Raw genomic sequence first — 12,509 nt, 5'->3', positions numbered from 1 at the left:
CACCTCAGACTGCACTTAAAGATGAATCTGATATACGTCTCAGAGCTGCAGCCATTTTTTGTACCCGAATTCTTCACATGAAACATTATGAATGACCTTAAAGCTGCGTTCTTACATTTTTGTGCTTTCTTTAGTCGTTTGTTCAGCTGGTTTTGTGTAATAATCAAGCTTTCTACATGTGATTTGTTGCTGTATTCAATCTTGTTAAACAATGTTGAGAGCCTGAACTTTAAATTCGACAAACAAGCTTCACTTTTAAACTGCTTCATCTAAAATGGCCGTTTACAAGGTTATTCTATCTGTTTTTTAGGAAACTATTGAGAGTTTGAACTGAGCTGTTCAGTATTTGACCCCATCAATAACAGACGTCGCTCATTTCCATCTCACAAGATGAATTTGTATCGTTTGAAGCTGCTGCCAAAACACTGCAGAAGACATCATTACCCTCGGCTGATCATCTCGTATCTCTCTCGAGTGTCCTTGAGCGAAACTCTAAATCCCTTCCCGCTCGCTCTCTTTGCAAGTTTCTCTGGATAAGAGCAGCAGAAGATGAATGCTGTAGAGATGTAGCTGGAGCAGAGGATCCAGGCAGTGAAATGATAATCATGTAGTTACCAGGGATTTGAGGATTTAAAGATTTAAAGGCCGCCCTTCAGAAAGCAGCATCGTTTGGTTTCATCGTGTTGTCAGAGTTGGATTGTCTGTATTCCAAATGTCAGATGGATGGATGGTCTCCGTTTGGAATAAACCTGCTGAAATGATGAATAAAAAGCTGTTGCTGTTCACCTTTTTTTCCTGAAACTGACCATTTGACTAAACCTCCAAAGGATTCCTGCTGTGATTTATGGTCTGCATAAATGCAAATGTAGTAAATTTATCAGCAGGAATTAACACTAAATCCTAAAACTGCTGACTAAGGACAGAAGAGGCTGCAGATTTCAGGTGTGTGTGTGTGTGTGTGTGTGTGTGTGTTTGCCTGAAGATACAGCCTGCTAATCCGTGGCCTTTTCCCACTGCTGCAACTGAGGGAATTGATGAATATGTAATTTCCCATGAACAGGTTGTGCAGCCTGGACAGATGGGCTGGGGAGAAGAGGAAGGAGAATAATACTGGAGGAAGAAGAAGAAGAAGAAATTTATTTTTCTCTCAGCAAAAACTTCCTGCAACTTTATACTGAACATAACTGTTCTTTGCTGTCATAGAAGCAACATTTATAAAGACATATGACCCAATAATGCAAATTACTGTGATTTTATTGTACTTTAAAGTGTTTTTTGTATCATCCCTAATGTCACTAATATCTATTTTATCATTCGAACATCATTCGGTTCATAACAGTTTGCGAATTATGCAAATTCTCCTCCTCAGCTGACAAGTACGTTTATTTAAAGAGCATAATCACAAGTTTATTTCTACAGCCCCAAATCTCAAATGTATCTTCGAGGGCTTATTAACATACTCTATCATTAGACACTTAATCTGCATAAAAAAGAAGCCTTTAATGGGAAAAACTGGGAAGTAAAAAGAGCAAAAGATGAGAATCTGTCTACGGACGAGGATGCATGCAGTAGGTCAGACAATAGCAAATGTCTAATATATAAAAACAATGATAAAATGTAGCTGTCAATTAGATCTATAAGCAAGACAGGGAGCTGCTGCAGCAATCAGTGCTGGAAGTTACCACAATTTAAGGAATTCCTGTATTTGCATTCAGGCAGCATCTGAAATAAACCAAATTCCTGGCGTCTCTTCCCATAACCAACCTGGCTGACAAGCAAACGCTCAGTTATTCTGATGCAAAGCGGGCCGGGCTGATAGCGAGGCTCCTCGATAAAGCCGTGAATAGAAGGCCCCTTTTCAGATCCCACAGTTCCCATTCAAGCCTGGATGAATAGACACGTCAAACCCAGTCTGAGCCTCTAATAAGAGCTGAACTTCGGGGCAGCAACGGCTGCTCCGGAGTGAGTCGTGTTCAACGGAAAAAACACTCACCTCTTTGGACAAACTACCAGCTTTTTGTGCCACATTTCTGTCACGTCTGCCTCTTTGTCTTAAACGGTTAATATTAAGTTAAATAATATTAAGTTAAGTATTAGAACACAAGCTGCTCTCGTGGAAGTCCATTCAACGGTATCTTACATCGCAAGTATCGAGCTTTCTGCAGGAAACGGGAGAGAAATGTGTGAATTATCACGGTGAGCATGTTAGCATGTTAGCATGCTGGCGTTAGCATTTAGCTCAAACACCGCTGTGCCTCAGAGCAGCATCACAGAGCTACTAGCATGACTGTAGCCTCCTAGTCTTGTTAGGAGACAGATTTACCAGTTCGGATCTATGTTCCACCCCCCAGCTATGGTAGGGAACTTTGGGTTAGGACCAAAACGATGAGATCGCGGATACAAGCAAGCAAACTGGGTTTAAGATCATCTGTTCCTGAAGTAAGAAGACCGAATTCACAATCAAATCGTCACATTCGAGAAGCTGGAACAACAAGTTTGACATATTATTCACTCTTCCCAAAGTTTTCAAGCACATCTTGTGATCTTGAGTCCTGAGCTGATGGTGTTTAAGAATATACTTTCATGCCCGAGATGGAGGGCGTGTTTTCAAAAACTGGCTTTTTACTAATAATACTTGTGTGAATTTGTGACCAATCAGACTGTCAGAGACTGTGTTTGAATGCAGAAAATGGTTCCAGTGTGTTGAGGTGCATCTGGCTTTTCGTCTTGTGAAATAAATGAAAACTTCAGCCTCTTTGATTTAGCCGATGGCCTCCTCAGCCTGTGATGGTGAACCTGTTTGAGAAATCCTGCAGGTCCAAGGTGAGTCCGGCCTGCTGACTGGATATCAGAGTCCTGCTCTGATCTCCGGTCACTCCATAAGTCGTCTTGCAGATATCCATCCTACCCCCCCCCCTCGGCCCCTGACAGGGCAGAATGAGAAAGCGTGGAGGGCGGTCAGATAAATCACCACTCTTTCACTTTCCTGAAGCTGCTGTAGCATTCATCATGCGCTCTGTGTACGAAGAGAAAGGCAGAGAGATGCCTGGTGTTTTCTAAAATCCTACAGCTTTTGGGACGGGATTGAACTGTCTGAGTCTGTCACAAAAGCATGAGCTGAATAAGATAAGAACTCGTGAATTAACGGCAAAAAGGCTGAAAAGTGAAGACTTTTTCACCCTTGATGTTGCTTGAGAACGGCTTTTTGAGAGCATTTGTGACATTGCAGGAAAATGCAGGAAAAGTGATAGAAAATAACTTGTCTGTGAAGGCCGGATGAGTCTCCCCTTGTCTTCCTCCAGCTGTTGGTCTAATGAGCTGCCTTGTTAGAAATTTTGGGTGCTGCCTTTAAAATCTCCCTCCGGCATGACTGAGGGGGGGGGGCACCGCATGCTGCCTCGCTGCCGCATGTTGCAGCGGTCTAATATTACGACTTTCCTTGGTAGAGCAGATCAAAGTAAAGCTTTCTTCCTTTTGGTTGCGTATTTGATGTCTTTGAGGTCACTCAGGCATCTCAAAGTGTTTCATTGGATATTCTGTATATTCTATCTATATTTCTGAAATCTGTATTCGGACAAAATCTCCACTAAACTCATACAGGACGGTGAAAACTTCAACTTGTAGTATCATAAACAGCGAATACACATGATTTAAATGCCAAAGCAGAAACAGAGACAGATATTTTACTTCAGTAGACACCTTTTGCATGACATTTTACTAAAAAACTCAAATAAAACTATTAAAAAATTCAAACTGGGCCATAATGTCACTGCAGCTTAACAAGGCAACACATTCACAAGGCATTTCTCCTTCTAATTACCACAATGAGGACATGAAATAGGAAAATATAATTTATTTAAGAATCAATAAACCGAATGAGACAATCTCAACTGAAAATTAATGTGTGTGAGGTTCGAACAACATCAAACGTGGTTTCCATTCATTTAGAGACAGTTTGTCTTCCGCTTGTCGTCTTTTGGAGTGTGGACGAAGACAGTGTGTACTCTCACACATGCTCTTAAGTGTTTTTAAATAGTGTGATTGTCATTTACAGTGAAAAAAAACAACCATCCGACTTGTTCATGCATTTTATTTATGGAAAACGTAACTTTTAGTGTGAAATTCTCATCCTGTTTTTCATGCATAAGACAAAACAACATTCTCATTTTCAAACAAGCTCCTATTGTTATTATTATTATTATTAATGGTGCCACAGCAGTCGCAGAGGGATTTAAGCTCGCCAACAGTGATTATTCACCAAACCCTCAATGAAGTGAGGCTCATTAGCAGAGCGCCGTCCTGCTGCACGAGCCATTTACCCCTCAGCTCCACTCAACTTTATTTATAGAGCCTGTTCAACACAGATTTACTGAAGGCAGTTCACACAATGTGTTGATCATTACTGGCTCCAAAGGCACTTTATCGCCTTTATTTGTCTGTTTTTATGCGACATTTGTGGAAATAAATGATAATGGAAACACAAGTAGCAACAAAAGCTGTGATATTTAATTTAATTTCAGTTTTTACTTCAATTTCCTGCGTTTGCTCTAATGGAGAGGTGATGGACGTGGTAGTGGGCGTCCTATTTTTGTCAGGCTCCCAAAAGATGGAGAAGAAAAGGAGCAACAGGTTTGAGACGAGAGGTCTGATCACACCAGGATTTAAAACGGCGAAATATTGGAGCAAAGATGCTGTAATGAGGCGACATCCAGCCGTCTGTTTTCATCCATCTGTCCACACAGACGCCTTCAAGACAGAAGAACAAAAACAAAACAGGTTGAGAAAACGAGTGCTGGAGGACGTATTTAGGTCCTTTACTTAAAAGTATTAATACCACACTGTAGAAATACTCATACAAAATACCAACACAAAAGTTCTGCATTGAAAATAGTAAAAGTACACTTCTGCATGAAAATAGCTGTCAATCAAATAATCAATTAATCGACTAATCGTTTCAGCTGTAAACTGTTGGGTAGTTTCATGTGTGGCCCCGCCCCCTCCCCGTGACGTCACCCGCTCTCCTCCAGCAGAGCTGCTCACTCTTCAGTCCTCCGGCAGACCGGAGGAGGGACGGACGGAGACCGGCGCGCCTGCGTGTCTGTCACCGTTAAAAACTTCTTGGCTCTTATTTGAACCTTTCAGCACTTTTTCTTTTGTTGTTATTTAAGACAAATGACGCGGGAAAAAACGGGAAAAAGAAGAAGAAGAAGAAGAAGAAGAAGTGACGGCGGACTCTCCATCAGCTCTTACTCTTCACCGTCTTCTCACTCACTCTGAGCGTTCGGGCTTCCAGCCAACAGGAGGTCAGTTCACATTACAGTCAAATTTACACTTAATCACCTCTAATTATCTTTTAATCCAATTATTTGCTCATTTTATTTGCTCATTTTATCAGAACAATGTGTGGAGAGGAATTCGGCTTCACTCAAGTGAAAAATCTCTTTGTAGTTATCCATCTCTGGAGCTCTATAATGAGTCCTCATGGTGATATCATGTGTCTTTGCTGCTTTATAGTTACATGTATTGTACAATATGACTTCTTATTGTATTTTATGATAGTTATGACGTTTTCTATAGTGGTCTAATGGCTTATTCTGAGTTTATGTAGCTTCATAGTGAGCCTTATTGTTGTTTTTATTGTTTTATGGTGCTTTATTTCTATGATATTGTTATATTCCTATAATATTCCTCTAATATGTATTAAATTGAAAGCCTTGCTGCCGTTGTATCCTCCCCTTCCCTCTTTTTATTCATCTCCTTAATCTGCATTGCTGTTAATATTTATGAATATTCATACTTGGGCATAAAGAGCACGCGGGGCTGCAGAGGAGAAATGACTGGAAATGATAAGTTGACAAGTAGCGCGTGTTGTCACGTGTGCGCACGCGGGCACGCGCGTGCACGCCTCCTCAGGCCTGCCAATAAGGTCATCTGATAAGCTGAAAATCCCCCCTCTCTCGCGCTCTATCAGGCAGCCTCAAGGTTTCAAACACACACACGCACACGCACGCACACGCACGCACTTTGTCTGCAGTCAGCCGCAACTCCGTTTAATTAGATGGAGCCTGATTTTCTGTGTTTGTGTGTTTGTGTGTGTCTAAGAGGAATGTGGGTTCCTTCCTCTCCTCACTCTTATCTCTTTTCCTCTTTTCCGATATGTGCTCCTCATCTTCCTTTTTGTTTCCTCTTCCTCTCCTCCTCCTCTTCCTCCTCCGTCTGCTGCCTCCTCTTTTTCTCCTCACTTTCCTCTCCTTCCGTCCTTCTTCCTCCTCTTTTTCTTCCTACTTCCTCTTCCTCCAAACTCTTCTTCATCCCGCCTTTGTCATCTTCCTCCCTCTTTCCTTCTTTCTTTCTTCCTCTTCCTCTGTTAACAAACACATGCACACAAACTGATTTGATACACACACAAAACCTGACTCAACAACTCATATACACACTCTCACACACACACACACACACACACACACACACACACACTCTGTTGTCTTAACTACCCCCCCCACCGAAGCTAATCCTGAAAACTAGCATGTCATCGTTTTCCAGCTCTGTGTGAAGGTGCGTGCCAACACTGTCCTTTACACACAAACAGACGCTGCACCTTCACCAGCACTGAGCTTTTATTTCTTGTCATACAGTGATTATTTTGACCAAACTCAATAACAAATATAAGGCACTGATCATAGTCAGAGGTGGAAACTGACATCGTGTTCTAGCACTTAATGTTTCTGTTATGGAAAAGGTCAATAAACTTCTGAGAAACACATGAACCGCTAATCATTACTCGTCTGAAACTACCCAAACATTACACTCACTGAAGCTCTGGATGTCCAGCCGAGTGTCACCAGGAACTACGTTCATATGTGACGATTCTGCAGCGCACATCCGAAGCTAACGTGTTGCGCTAATACAGAAAGCAGCGTGTCCTCCAGGCAGTGCGTCTCATGTGATGCTGCTGATGTGTGTTGTATTTAAAGGTTTCTCTCAATCAACACCTGAACCCTCCTGTTGTAGTCGTGAACAAGCGGAGACTGTTTTGATAACTGCCCATCCACTGGTGCTCTCAAGGACTCTAAGAAAACGACTTTTTCTTGTCTTTAATGTCCTGAAATTAATGCTTTTCACCACATATCTATTATTATCGTGAATGAATGGACAGTCGTGCTCTCAACTGCCACAAAAATCTTTTTCATAACACACGTGGCCGAAGGTTGATAATCTAAGAACTTTAACCAGGTTTGGAAAAAGATAATACATTATTATTTGCAGTCGCTTCAACACCCTGAAACCTTCAGTTTTGGTCCTTCAGTTCGAGCAGAAATAAACACAGTAATGTTCGACAGTCCAGCTGATGCCGTCTTACATCCTCATTATCTAATAACTCTCATAAATGTCCCTTTAAATAGTTGAAATGTTATAAAACTGCATCACATTAGCACGTAGCCGTTATGATTTAACAACACAACGCTGACTTGTGTTCTCACTTCATTAATCAACATTATTACATCAATTAAAAATATGCTAAACCCTTTTCATGGAATTATAAATGCTGCTTAGTGTGACAATTAGCTGCTTTTGCATTTTCCCTGAATTTATTACACTAATACACTTTCAACCCATTTGCAGAGTTTGGTCACATCATCCATCTGTTAATGCTTCATGAATCGCTACTCGCTGCTGGAAATAAAGACGTTGGAGGTAAATTATTGCATTCAAAACACTTAATGCTGAAATTTTAAACTATCTGCTGCCCTGAAGTTGACCCGTTGACGTGTTCAAAATGCCACTTCCTCTTCCTGAGTGCGAACCTCTTTTCTTAAACCGTCGGCGGTTGAAGAATCTCCTTCAGCGGCACTAAAGCTCAGCACTTAGCGGGTTCATTTACCTGGAAATTCATCCTGAGAGGAGAGAGGAGCGATTGTAATATTTTACGGATGAATTTCTCCGGTGATGAACGGCGGCGGTTGGGGCAGAGCGGCGCCGCAGACTAATGTACTTGACCACATGCCAAGCTGAGGCTCTTTTATTTCTTTATTTCTTTATTTCTGCAGGTCCGCAGGGTACAAAATAAAACCCTGAACACGTCACAAAGCTTCAGCAGGACAGTAAGAAAGACCATCAGAGAGGAGTCGCCCACTCAGCCTGCAGGAATGTGACATTACTGTGTGGGAGCTTAAAAAGAAAAGACACGAGATGAGCCACTTCTTTTATTTTATGTAACAAAAGGCAGTTATTGCCATGTGCCACTGACATTTCAGCCCCCCCCCCACAACAAACACCTCTTAAAAAGTGCATTTTATGACGTCATTTTGTACTTGTTGGAGGGGAGAAGTGTCAGCTTCAAAGGAAAAAACTTGCCATTCATTTTTCATATTTCATCCTAAATGAATAACTGAACTTTGATAAATCAGACGCTTCATGACTGGAAGGCACATCAGTTTCACAAAGCTGAATGCATATTCTGCTTGATTTAAACATGCAGATCTCAAAATGTGACGTTGTGTGATTGCTTTCCCCAATTTCCCAAGTTTTTATTTCTTTATTTGCAAAGCTCCACCTTTTTTGAACACAAACCCTAAAAACAGGCTAGTTTATCGGCAAACACATGACAATCATCCTGATGTGTCTCCGAATAGATGGATATATCTGTCCTGTACACATGCTAATACTGTAATTCAAGAACTCGGATGATCTCAGAAGAACTTCCTCCATCACAGATTCAGAGAAGATTTGCTCCATAAATAAAAAAAACATCATCTTAAACCCCATAAAATACTTACTTAACTTTATGATAAGGGTGCCTTTAATACGCCACTTATTTTGGACTTAAATGTGGGCATGGATGGCTTCAAACGAGGGGTCCTTCGTCTTACAAAGAAATATCACGTTCCTCTCAGCGGACAGCGTTTTTGATGAATCGAACAGTTAAAACACTGAGATTTGTTTTGTAATAAATCACGTTTTAAAACTGCTTAAAAAACATCTACGGTGGCCCTCAGAGGACAATCATGAAACTCATGTATGATTAAAGGAACTGAACGATAGTAGAAGGGTGAAACTCCTCATCACAGGTGAGCTTTTCCCCCCTCCATCGTTCCCCATTTCACAGACGTTTAACGAACTTCCAAGAACGTTCTTCTGCCGGTTCATCGCAGGTGTAAACACGCGTCCACATGCATGCTGGGAGTAGAACCGCATCGCCGAAGGCCACAACGGGGCGGTCAGTTATGTACCTGATTCAAGTAGACCTAATGTGAATTAAGCCTGCACTCAGTTTCCTGCAAGACAGATGAAAGAGCTGACCTTTTGTGGAGTTTAAAGTCAAATGAAGCTGAGTTTTGATGGTTTTTACCCTCTTTTTCTTTTTCTTTTTTTGGCTGAAAGAGGCAAAACAAGATGTAGAGAAGGTCTCGATGGACTGAAGTTATCAACAATCAGGAGACATGAAAGAAACACATTATGCAATAAATAAAAATGGATGTTTTATCTACACCAGCGTGCTCCAGAAGGAAAAGGATTGTGATTTTTAATATGAAAACCTGAGGAGACTTGGCGCCTGTCGCTCAACAGATGTCCAATTCAGATCCGTCGGAGCTAACAAGTTGTTTTCATCTCATTTTATTCAACTTTTAGTGAAGAATCGTGACTCGGACGGAGTAAGAAGCTGTCTTTAGTTGGTTTGATCCTGATTTAAGAGACTTTTAGCCCGTCAGCCTCCTCCTTTGATCTGCGATTACTGCCTGTTTGAATGCTTTCACAGGGAATTCAAACCGCAGATTGAATTTAAATATAGTATTGGTTAAGTTTCAGGTTTGACGTGATGGGTTTTGTTTTCCAGCCACCGCTCTAGCAGGTCTGTGTCTCTGTCCTGTAAACTGCTCATTTTAAACAGCTGTTATGGAAAGTGATAAACTCTCCACGAGCATATGGCTGCTGGAAATGGTTATTATAGCAACATTCATCCAGGGATTAGGACTGGCCGACTCTCGGCTAATTAAACTTTCGACTCCCCGGCGTCCTCACCGCTCCTCCACTCTGTCAGCCTGACTGAAATGAGTTAATAACGCAGAGTATTTCACCGCTGCGGATATTAATGCACCAGTGGTGGAAAAAAAACATCCCTGTTTCCAATTTTGAGGAAGGCGAACTCACAGGCCCTACAGCGGTCTGCTGAGATCCCCTGAAAGGTTTCCTCTCCCTCTGTAATTGAAATTTCTCTGCAAATGTGAAGTAAAACAAAAGTAGACTGGAGTTAATTTCCCCAAATGCTGGAAATACTTTGTGTTGTTATTCAGTATCTCTGAAACATAAAGAATCCTGTCTGTAAAAGTCTTATTTTCTCAGAAGAGGTTGTTTAACTTTTGTGTTTTTATAATTGCTTGTGTCACTTTTCCTTCTAAAATCCTGGGACAAAGGTTTTCTCCGAACTAAACCTCCTGCTGTGTTTCCCGTCGTGTCCCCCCCCCCCCCCCCCCCAATATCTGTCAGAGCCGTCCTCACCTCCTGCTGCATTCAGCGAGGTTCACCTCGGTGTTATATCAAAGCCGGAGACAGTGTCTTTGTCTGCCGGCTTGTTATTGATCGCAGCCTCGCTCCGGCTACCCGCTGAGTGCTCATCTTCGAGCGGGAGGAGGCGTTTTTATCGACGGGCGACACGCTCCCTCACGAGCAGAGAGGGTGCAGGAAAATTAAATGTCACCTCAGAGGAGTTTGACTAGCTTTCAGCACGAGCTCTCAGGTGAACAGATGCAGCCATTAAACAAGCCACACTTCCTCTTCACTGCATGCTCTGCGTCCCAGAGTGCACCTCTGCTGCAGTTTCACTCAACTGCTCTGAAACACTCCCAGTTTTTCTCTTTTGAGGGATGAGAGACAAAAGTACTCGTATATGTGCTCTTACTTCATTTTAAAAAGCTGCAGAAGTTTAAATAAAGACTAAACTGGTTCACAGGAGCGCAACGAAAGCTCAACTATGTCATTTTGTACCATATTGTTCAAACTGAGTGGAAAGTGTTGAAAAGGGTCACATAGATGAACCAGGAATTAGGTGTAAAGTCAGAGTGCAGCGGGAAGTTTTCACTGTTTTTAAAGAAGTTTCTTTTTCATGCATGAGCAGGGATAATTTGATTCGGCACAATTTTGTGAAACACTTCATTCTTCAGGTTGGAAACAGCAGTTGTCTGAGCTCAAAGGTCAGCTTACTTGCTTGTTTGGGAGCTTTCAATCGTATTGCATGGTCTTCATCAGCAGAGTTTCCATGATTCTGAGAGAACCTCGAGGACGGGTAGAAGTCTTCTTTCTCACGAAAACACAAAAATAAGGTGGGGAGTTGGGAAGTTACTCTCAGCAGGTTACTACAGTCCGATTTCTTGAGTATTTTTGTGTGTATTTAAACCCACTCATTCATGAGTACCATTCTGTGGTATCTATAACATAGTAAGATCTCACAGGAACCTTCACAATATGGCAAATCATCTTCCATATTTCTGTAATGTGTGTACAGTTAATTTAACACGTTTCTGGAGGAAGTTCTGACCAGTTGTTTAGAGCCAGATCAGCTTTAGACAAAATAGCTACTTTGCTGAGTGTTGCGGTGCTGTATTTTATGAAAACAAACACCTGCATCTGAATGGAAATCCTCCGTGTTTAATGTGAAAACACTGAGCACAAATCCAGCTCCAAACAGTAAAGCTCTAATGAAGATAATCAGTGAAAGGCATTTACATGGCTGCTCCTACAGTCTGTGTTGCTTTAATCAGATTAAAATGGCATCATTAGTGTGCAAATGCCAATGTTCCCGCTGCCGCCGCTCGCCACATCCTGCAGGAATAATAAAGTCTCTTGTGACTGAAGGGAACAACGTTTTGCTGCAAAACAATTTCTTGCTGCCTGTCTAATCAGATTACAGTCCTCTGCTGACTGTGTGTTTTCATACACAAATTGAATCACAGCTCAATTCTGACAAGGAAATTGGTAACTTGGTTGACACAATCGGAGATGTTAATACTCACACAGAGCAGTGCAGCATGTACAGCCAGAGGAGGGAGACCTGCTTGGCTCTGAGGCGAAAAGGTTGCTGGTTTGAATCCCCTAAAGGAAACGATTACGACTGGTGTGACTGCAAACTATCAATTTCTGTTGGCAGGGAAGAGATATTATAGATAATTGTATGCATTTATATGTGCAGAAGTGTATGTAGAGAGGTGGCGTTCAGGTGCCAAAATGTTAGCCCCTGAGAGGTTTGCATGCTACGTTTTCACCTCACGCTTTACATTATGTTTCTGACCTTCTTCACCGCCACTTTCACTCAGAACTTAAATCTCTTTCGGTTTCATCTCTTTATTGCTCTCCCCACTAAATCACATCTCTCGCTCTATCTTTCTCCCGCAGTTCAATGCTCATGGTCTTTGCATTGATTTAGAAAAACTCTCACTGTTCAGCCGAGAGTCATTCATCCCCCAACACATCTTTCATACAGAGTTCCTATTTGTCAAACGTATTTTCTGCTGCAG

Source organism: Enoplosus armatus, chromosome 24 (assembly GCF_043641665.1).
Source record: "Enoplosus armatus isolate fEnoArm2 chromosome 24, fEnoArm2.hap1, whole genome shotgun sequence".
In the NCBI taxonomy this organism is placed as follows: Eukaryota; Metazoa; Chordata; class Actinopteri; order Centrarchiformes; family Enoplosidae; genus Enoplosus; species Enoplosus armatus.
This window is presented reverse-complemented; position numbering follows the sequence as displayed.